Genomic DNA, 9,324 nt, shown 5'->3' with positions numbered 1-9,324 from the left:
GCCATAAGATTGTGGCAACGTCATATAACGTTGTGGCAATGTGATTTGGTGAACTTGCTGAAATGCTGTATAATGTTATTAAAAAATCTTCCTACAACATACTCACAACATATAAAACCTATATGCAAATCTGATGAAAGCTGCTTGTGTTTCTGAAACACATATTCCATACTGGTGGCAAGAATGTCCAAATCTACATTACAAAAATGAAAACATTACCATCCATCTAGGAGTTGCAAATGTATGAAATCCTCTTGTTGGGTAGTTTTACTAACAGGCTTTACAGCAGAGCCCTCCATTAGATTTAAATATGGCAGGTAAGTTGGCAAAGTAGGGTGAGGGGTTGGGAAGACCTACCCCAATGGGGATAATTCATTTTCTGTTTAAAGTAGCATGGTGTAAGGTAAAAGTAGATGGGCTGATAAGGAATCCACTGAATTTACAGACTAAAGGTTCAGAACATTTGTTTTTAGGAGAAAAATGAAAGAAGGAAACAATGCAACAGATATTTTAATATGACTTTAATGTTTATTTTCTAGATTTAATTAAGATTATGAACCAGAATCAGTCTCCAACTCCACTGTAAAGTTTATCTATTACTTCTTCTGCTCAGGCACCTGCAAATTAAAACAAAATTGTAATGCTTAAATAAAGTCATATCATCTCAGCACTACTTATATATGCAGAAATCATGTTATTCAGCATTATAAAAATGTATGAAATTTTCTTCACTGCACTTGTGCTTCCCTTAATATCGTTAAGCCAAGATACAAGATAACTTTGCACTTGTCATTTCTGGCAAGTGGATAGTGCAATCAATTTGCGCAAAGATGAATTTATTTCGTCCAAATATTTCGTGTGAATAAAAATTCCAAATGGAGGCACTTGTCCGATCAGACAAGATGTATGTGTATTGTAGTTAGCTGTACTCTAGCTCTGATAGTCCTGGGCAATAGGATAAGCTGATTTTGTTATCAGTTTAGAAATGCATCCGCTTTGCAAATACTATGCTTTAAAAGACGAAATTGAATCCAATATTGATGAAATAAGAGTCATTTGGTTTACCTTGTTTTTTATCATTCTGCGTTGGTTGGGTGCATATTTGAGGGTCTCTGATATGGCCTCTTCCATTCCATTTGCCTTTGCTTTGCCATTATTTTTCAAGCAGGCTTCTGCAAGAGTAATACAATGTTTTAGAATAAGTTTCACAGCAAAGGATGCATTGCATTTTTCTAAATGCCAGCAATAATCAATGGAATATTTTTAAAACATGTACTTTGAAATGTGGTCTCAAGTTACTTTATCAATTCATTTAAAAATCTCTGGCAAGTCACATGAAAAACACAATTTAAATCAAGCCATACTTACTTATCAAAACCTGACATATAACAAGCTCTTGAGATGCTTTTTTCCCTTTACGTCCCTTTGAACTATACTCTGGCCAGTCTTTTTGTTCCAAGCTTTTTCATCATCCTGCAGACACTATCCCCAATTGTAAACCTGCCAAGGGAGCTCAAGTAGCATATCTGAAAATAATAATAATAATAATAATAATAATAATATTACTATTTCTTGATTTTGATATTATTATTAGCAGTAGTATTTCGTGATCGATGTGACAAAATATGCTTGTATATGGTTATTTTTTGCCATGGTTTTGCAAGCAAATTTATTTTCTCTAACTTGAAAAAAAATTGATAACATTAACTATGCAACACAATGTACTAACAGCAATTATAAACCAAATTAACCACCGTGAATCTATTAACTTCATAAATGACATTCACTCAAGGATTGAGTTAAAATAGCCACATAATATGTAATAGTGTATGTAGTAAAATACCTGTTACATGTTCATCTCTAAACATGTTTTGGCCTACATCCATAAGACAAAACAGCTGACCACTACATGTTCACCCCACCCCCACAAATAATTATACAGGCGCCGCAGAACTTGCATAATGCATATTGAGGTTCACAACAGCAAATACAGGTTATAACAGTTCTTTTAAATAGAAAATAAGGCCCCAATTTACCATATTCTTGGAGAGTTTGGGATTATCCTCCAACCTCTGGCAAATGCCCTCTAGTTCCTCCACTGAATCACATGGCATTGCAAGAATTTCTTCTCTATATTCTGTGTCTGGGCCTTGTGTATGAACTTGGAGGGCCAGCTGCTCCAACAAATTCTCAACATTTGTGTCCAGTTTCATAAGTACATTGAACTGGAAATCTGTGAGAGATTTGTGATGAAATTAGTTTTGATAAATCAAGATCATTATTATAAACTCCTTATAAAGATCTGTACAGTGAACATGGGTTTAACAATGAAAAATATTTATGGAATGAAATACATGGTTTTTGTACAGTTTATTTGAAAATAAATACAACTTTTCCTTATAATCCTTTATGTTTTTATTCCCTGGATATGTTGTTTCACTGCTGGTGTCTGTAAAGTCTGCATTCAATGCAGATGGTTTAGGCGTCTGACTTACAGAAAACAATGGTATACATAAGAAAGGAAAATAAAAAAAAAACCCAATGGAATGATGAATAGTCGACACATCAATGAAAAACAATTCATTGTTTATTTGCACAAATAAGTCTTGAACAGTATGTTTTATGACCTATAATTTAATTAATTAACATCTCACAATGTTCTGAAATAACAGTATCTAATCTACAAGAGCTTGTGCTCTCATGTCATAATCTTCCATTTTGCAAACAAATTTTGATGTTGAATCAATGTATATGACCTTAGCATTGAACACTAACATTCCAAATGTCTACAAGATGACAAAACTATTATCAACTGAAGTGACAACAAACCAATGAGTTTTACATGCATTGAACATAAGCATTTTTAAATGCTACAAAATGTGTTTTTAGTGTACTGCCACAAATTACCCAACATTTTGTCAAACATAAAACAGTTCTACTACCTTAGATGAGAATTAAATTCATGAATACAGTGTATAATTGACTTACTCATACTTAGTGAGCTGTAAATGAAAAAAGTGATTATATAAAAGTCTACACCTGTAGTATTTGTTTCATTATTCTATAATGTACATTTTTTCCATCCTCATTACTTACTACTTGCAGAGGAACTGGCAGAGAGAAATCTTTATATTCTCCACTCCAGAGTGGATGGGGATGGTGATGGTGTTGTCCTTCTGGATGCGGCTAAATGTATAAAAATAATCACTAGTCCTTAATTGCAGTAAAAAGGAAACAAAGAAATCTGACTGGATTGTTTGGCATGTAAACAAAATGCATACTGGTTGCAATAACCACTGTCTATCAGGCAGTGATACAATATATCACAAAATGCATTATTTTTTAACAAAACATCTAATCTCATATATACAGCATCATGAGTAAGTAAGTACTCTTAAACACATCTTATTAAACAGACAGAAAAATGATGAAATTTATACATATTTTTGATAAGGAATTTCCAATTGTGGCATGGTATAAAAGCAAACGATGCAAAAAGACCAGATAAACTAAATAGAACATACCAGCAGGATAAGAGGAAATCTTGGAGTCTGCAAAATACTCTCCATTTCAGGAGGTTTTGGATGAGATGGCTGACCAGAAAAGTTTCCACTTGAGATTTTCATCTTTTTTCAGTTCTTCATTTTCATCTGAAATATCAATGAGAACTTGTAAATACTGTATGAGTCCTTGAATACACTGACTCCTTGTGGCATACAGGGTTTGCAGAACAATCGCTAGCAATATTCACCACTTTTAAATCCAGCTGGTGATTTTTCACCATGAAATGCATCCAAATGCAGTGAATAATCCTGGATCAAAGACAAAATAGTGTACAGAAATGTGCAATAAATTAGTCAAGCTCCAGACAAAACAAAGATATGATTTATCTCTGATTCATAATGACTTTTCTTGTGCTACACATTTTACCAATGCAAATTACATTGAATTTTGCAAATTAAATGGTACAATTAAGATATGTATGTCAAAAGATTACTAATCTTCAGCTTTCCAATTAATGCTAAACACAAGTATCAAGTCTTGTATTTAGTCTCTCACCACCAATAAATGCATTCTTAAGTAATCATCGTAGAGTGCACCAAAGTCATGTGAACTTGATCCAATTCCAACATTACTGCTGCTTCAGTGCTTAGATCCAGTATTGCCTTCACTAACTGATGTTATTAATACCTCTCTCTCATCAGCATAATTTCCATCATTTTTCAAAACTCCCATTGTAAAACCTGTGCTGAAGAAACTAACACTACACCATAACGATTTAAAGAACTACTGCCCGGTTTCTAATCTCCAATTCATAAAATAAATCTTAGAAAAGGTTGTTCGATCCCAGCTTGTATCTTGTCTGAATTCAAACAGTCTTTTTAGCAATGTACAATCTGCATATCGCCCTTGCCACAGGACACACATTGCGTCTGCAAATAGATTACACTCCAGCCCAGCTGATCTATGTTGTGGTGTTTCACAGGGGTCTGTTCTTGGATCTGTTCTCTACATTCTGTACACTCAGCTGCTCTCCAGTGTCATAGATCATCATCCAGTGTCTCACCAATTGTACACTGATGACACCCAAATATACAAATCTATCCACCCAAATGAAGTTGATGCTACCATCCAAGGTGAAGAGATGTGCATTTCTGATGTTAAATCATGGATGACTTGTAAAAAGCTGTAGATGAATGATGATAAAACTGATGCCATTCTGATCACAACACAAAAACTTTCTCATTCACATCCTTTACCTCACACAATAAATATCATCAACATCAATATTAAATTCACACAATCAGTACAAAACCTAGGTGTTACTCTGGACAGTACTCTCACATTGCACCAACATGTCATGAACATATGCAAGGCTGCATATCTTGAGCTGAGACACATCAGCTCCATTCTCAGATATTTTTCAGTTGATGCCACTAAAACACATGTGTGTTCATTACTACTTTCAAGACTGGACTATGGAAACTCAATTATGTCTGGTTCATCTTAATATCTACTGCAGAGACTTCAAAAAGTTCAAAACATAGCTGCTTGGATCATACTTAGAGTACCACAATCAGAGCACACCTCCCCACTGCTCTGTACCCAACACTGGCTATCCATTCGATCCAGAATCAAACACAAAATTTGTTCTCTGTGCTACGTTTCACTGACAGACTCTAGTCCAACATACCTATCCGACCTCACCTATGTGTACACACCAGCAAGATACTTATGCTCCTCTTCCGACAATCATATACTCATTATTCTCACTATGAAAACAAAGTCATATGGACAGCATTCTTTTGCATACCAGGGCCCAGCAACATGGAATGAATTGCCCACTGAATTTAGACACAAAGACTCAGTGATCCCATTCAAGATTGCTCTCAAAACTACTTATTCTGACTGCAAAAACAAACTTAAAGACTTAATAATGTTAACTACCTTAAATATTCTCAGCATGTTTTTTTATGTTTTCTAATTTCATGGTGTTTGTTTTTGTAATCATATCATTGTGTACGTTTTTATGTTGTCGAATGTTGCAAAGCGCTTAGAACTTTTAAAGATTAGGCGCTATACAAAGTCCTCATTATTATTATTATTATATTTAGCTTGGATGAATATTTTTAAAATCAGTGGCCATAACTAAAACAATGGGATTATGTTTTCTGATCATAAAAGTATGTTGGACACCATCCATGATGTACAATGCTGTCTGACATTTCTATGCACCTAAGGTTTCCATCTCAAATATTAAAGCAAAATGCATACCGAATTTGACAGATTGACGAAAATAAAATAAAGCAATGCTTACCATTTGAAAAGAGGCAACTGTCACTAGAATATTCTATTCAAAATGATATTAATTTTGGACACAGGGGATACCACCCCCATGTTTTCCTGACTCGTGATATGTCAGCCTATTCTGTGCACAGCTTTGAAAAGATGTAATGTTTATCCATCGAGCTATATAAATGAAATACATTTACTGTAGTCTGTTTCTGTCAGCAGTGAAGTTGAGTAATTAGGTCAGGTTTATAGCTAGCTTACAAAATTAAATGTAGAATGCCAATAAATGACAAGATATATTTTTGCAAACTAAAGTGATCTTGAAAAAAGATTAGTAAAGTTTAACATTTTATAAAAAATAAGCTATTATGTGGAAGAGAAACAACAATGAAATAGGATGCAATGTGTTTACGTCTTGCTGATGGGGGAAAATTACTAAAGAATTTAGAAACAGACTATACGCTGGGGAATTTTTTTGAGAATTTATGTTCTGGCGACAAGTTTACATATTGGGTAGCAGATGATTTTGCATGTGCGGGACAACTTCTTGCAAAATTGGAAACTTGGATTAAAATGCAGTATTGTTTTAAGGTATACATTACCATATTTTATATAATGTATTGTATGGTTCTAAAAGATGCATAGTTAATCGGAATTTCTGGGTTACAGATTCAAGAAGGTCAAGGAGTGGGTCTACATGTTGACTAATAAATTACTTTTTGATCCCCTAGGTGATATTTCAATTCTAAATTAAAACTAATAATATTTAATGTATAACCAAAAATGCGACAACCTAGTGGAGAGGCGAAAATGGATATAAAAAAAACTTCCATATAGCCTCAGGAAATTTAAACTGAATAAAAAGGGAAAAAATAATTAAACTAAACAACAAGAAAAATTATGATATGATTTTCATACAAGAAACACATAATAAGTTGACCAAAGAACTAATAACTTCATGTGAGGAAAAATTAAATGGGGTTATAATTGTGAATGATTATAACGAGATGTAAGGGGAGGGGTAGCTACTTTTATCAAGAATAAAATGGGAGTAACTTGGGAGCAAAAAAACAAGGGAAACTTTTTTGCAGGAAGATTGATACATATTGTGATAGAGGACACTCATTTTATAAATGTATAAGTACCTGCTAATAAAAACAAAAAGCAACAATTCATTGAAAACCTGTTTAAATATATAGAAACCATTTCAATGCCCCCCCCCCCCCAATCTGTGTTGATATTGATGGAAATATTGTGGATCTGATGTGCAATCTTACTGCATGCAAATCTTTCCAGAAAGCACCTATGTACTGTTTAGACACCGGTATTTGGTAACAGCCATATCTAGCGCAAAATTCAAAATGATCATAGGACAGAAGGTTGAGTAGCTACAATGTCATAGCCTCAATGTCTCCATGAAGTAGGGGTAGTAATATTTGTGCTAGGGTTGTGCTATTCCATGTCGATTTACAAGTAACCAAACAGGATTTGATTTGGAAATACTTTTCACAAAAAGATCTCTTCTGCCAATGGTAGCTCAATGGCTGGGAGAAATACTGGCAAGTCAGATGTGTATAAAATGTACAGCAATGTGTGCAGATAAAATTGTCAAAAATTTTTGCAGGTTTTAATGAAAGGGCTATATCAGCCTTGAAAGTGCCAGAAATTATCATTATAGCTGTGGCTTGAGTCTACATGTTTTCAGTTAACAAAAACAGAGTATCAAAGCTAGTAACTGGCATCCTTGATAATTTGACTAATAACTATTTTTAATTAACCATTTCAGATTTATAAATATATACTCAATAGTAGTGAAGTGGGACGATATAGCGTCAATGGAACTTACCATTAGAAACCACCCTGGGACGATATAGCGTCAACGGGAAATTTAACATTACGGAAACCCCTGGGACGATATAGCGTCAAGGGGAATTTAACATGGGAATATGGGACTGTTTAGCATCAAGGGGAATTGAACAGGGTTGGACGGTATAGCGTCAAGGGGAATTTAAAAAAAAAAAAAACTTGGGCCTGTTGAGCATCAAGGGGAAACGGAACAGGGTCAGGACCCTATTTTAATAAGGTCCCGACCTGATGGGTCTATGGAAATGAACAGGTGAAAATTGAAACAGGGAGGGGTCTCTATTTTTTATTTTTTTTAAAACAAAAAAAAGAAAAAAAAGGGTAGGCAATGAAAGTCAAGATCTTTTCGAGACCTATGAGTGGCCCTGAAAAGGGCCTTTGGGTTTCTTCTTCTTCTTCTAACTCTTCCACTTCTTCAACCATCTTCTAACTTTCTCCACTATTCCTGTCTTCTTCTTTATTTCTGACTCAGGCATCCAGTCAGGATGACCTATCGCTCGGAATTTCTCCTGTATTCTTATCCAGTTATTGTTGAGTTTCTCAAAGCTTTCTTTTCTCTTTCTATTTTCTTCTTCTTTTCATTCCTTAGACCACCTTTCTTTGATGTTCTTTACCTCTTCCGTCAGCACTTTCCTCATTACTTCTTCCGTTTTTGGCAACTGGTCGAACCCCCATTTTACGTATTGCCACTCCATCCAATACAATACTTTTTTCTAGGAAGCACCCGACTTGGATGACATGGTCCAGTGCTTCCTTCAAACTTCCCACTCTGACATAAGGTGGGTCAGTAAATCCTCTTGACTTGCTGACTTCTTCTTCTATCATCCCTGCGATGAGATCTCCGGCCACCTTTAGTCCTTTGACTTGAACAGTTAACAAGTCTTGCCTATTTCCATCACTCCATTCCTTTTCTATTCTTCCTACAACATATTCAACATCCATTATCCAAAAATAGATATCTCTTAATATATTAAATAATTCTGTCACCTCCATCTTCTTTGTTTATTCCGTGGAATGGTCTAAACGATTGTTGTTGTTGTTGAGTTGAATTATAGTGGCGTGCTCTTCGCATTGAGCATGTACCACTGGTTTATGATGCCACAGGCACCTAACTGATTACTCCTTGGAGGAAGGAATGGAGCCACTTCCTCCAGGCATTTCTGTGTTCACAGAACACTAATTCATTGGGCCATCAGGTCAAGATACCTTTGTGTACACATCAGTCTGATTGTAAGGCCTATGTTTTATTTGAGTGGGATTGGACCCAGCACACACTCTGTCATTCATTTGCATTGATTATGGACTAGTGGGATTGGACCTGATCTAGTCCGTATTTTTAATTTATGATGCGTGCACTGCACGTATGTGTTTTGATGTCTGTCCGTCGCAAAGGGCGAAAGTGGTCAGGCTCAGGCAGAGTTGTCTTGCCACAGGTTAGCAGGGATTTTTCCGATCCAGGGTATTTTTGTTCTAAATTTCCGTCTTTGGAATTTTGAATCATAAAAACTCTGTGCTGTTTTTAAGAGAGATAGAGTCTATTGAGGTTGATGTTAGCTTTTAGGTGACAGCATTTGTCGATTGGTTTTGCAGCCTTGTGCTGCTGGCCCTGGATGGAGTTGGTGTTTTTTCCATCTTACTGAGTAATTGTTTTTGGGTCCTAATTATCTA

At 35.2% G+C, this 9,324-nt stretch overlaps 1 long non-coding RNA gene across 1 annotated transcript; it reads right to left on the bottom strand.

The window, feature by feature from the left end:
• Positions 1-563: 563 nt before the first annotated feature.
• On the bottom strand, positions 564-3,652 carry LOC149772044 (uncharacterized). Its single transcript, XR_016418029.1, has 6 exons — positions 3,525-3,652; positions 3,097-3,186; positions 2,037-2,233; positions 1,369-1,526; positions 1,066-1,172; positions 564-617 (listed from the first exon to the last, which is right to left on the bottom strand). It is a non-coding gene; the product is annotated as an uncharacterized LOC149772044 (long non-coding RNA).
• Between the last annotated feature and the right edge of the window lie 5,672 nt (positions 3,653-9,324).

This window comes from Sinohyriopsis cumingii, unplaced genomic scaffold (genome assembly GCF_028554795.1).
Source record: "Sinohyriopsis cumingii isolate HCF-2022 unplaced genomic scaffold, ASM2855479v2 utg001522l, whole genome shotgun sequence".
In the NCBI taxonomy this organism is placed as follows: Eukaryota; Metazoa; Mollusca; class Bivalvia; order Unionida; family Unionidae; genus Sinohyriopsis; species Sinohyriopsis cumingii.
This window is presented reverse-complemented; position numbering and strand designations above follow the sequence as displayed.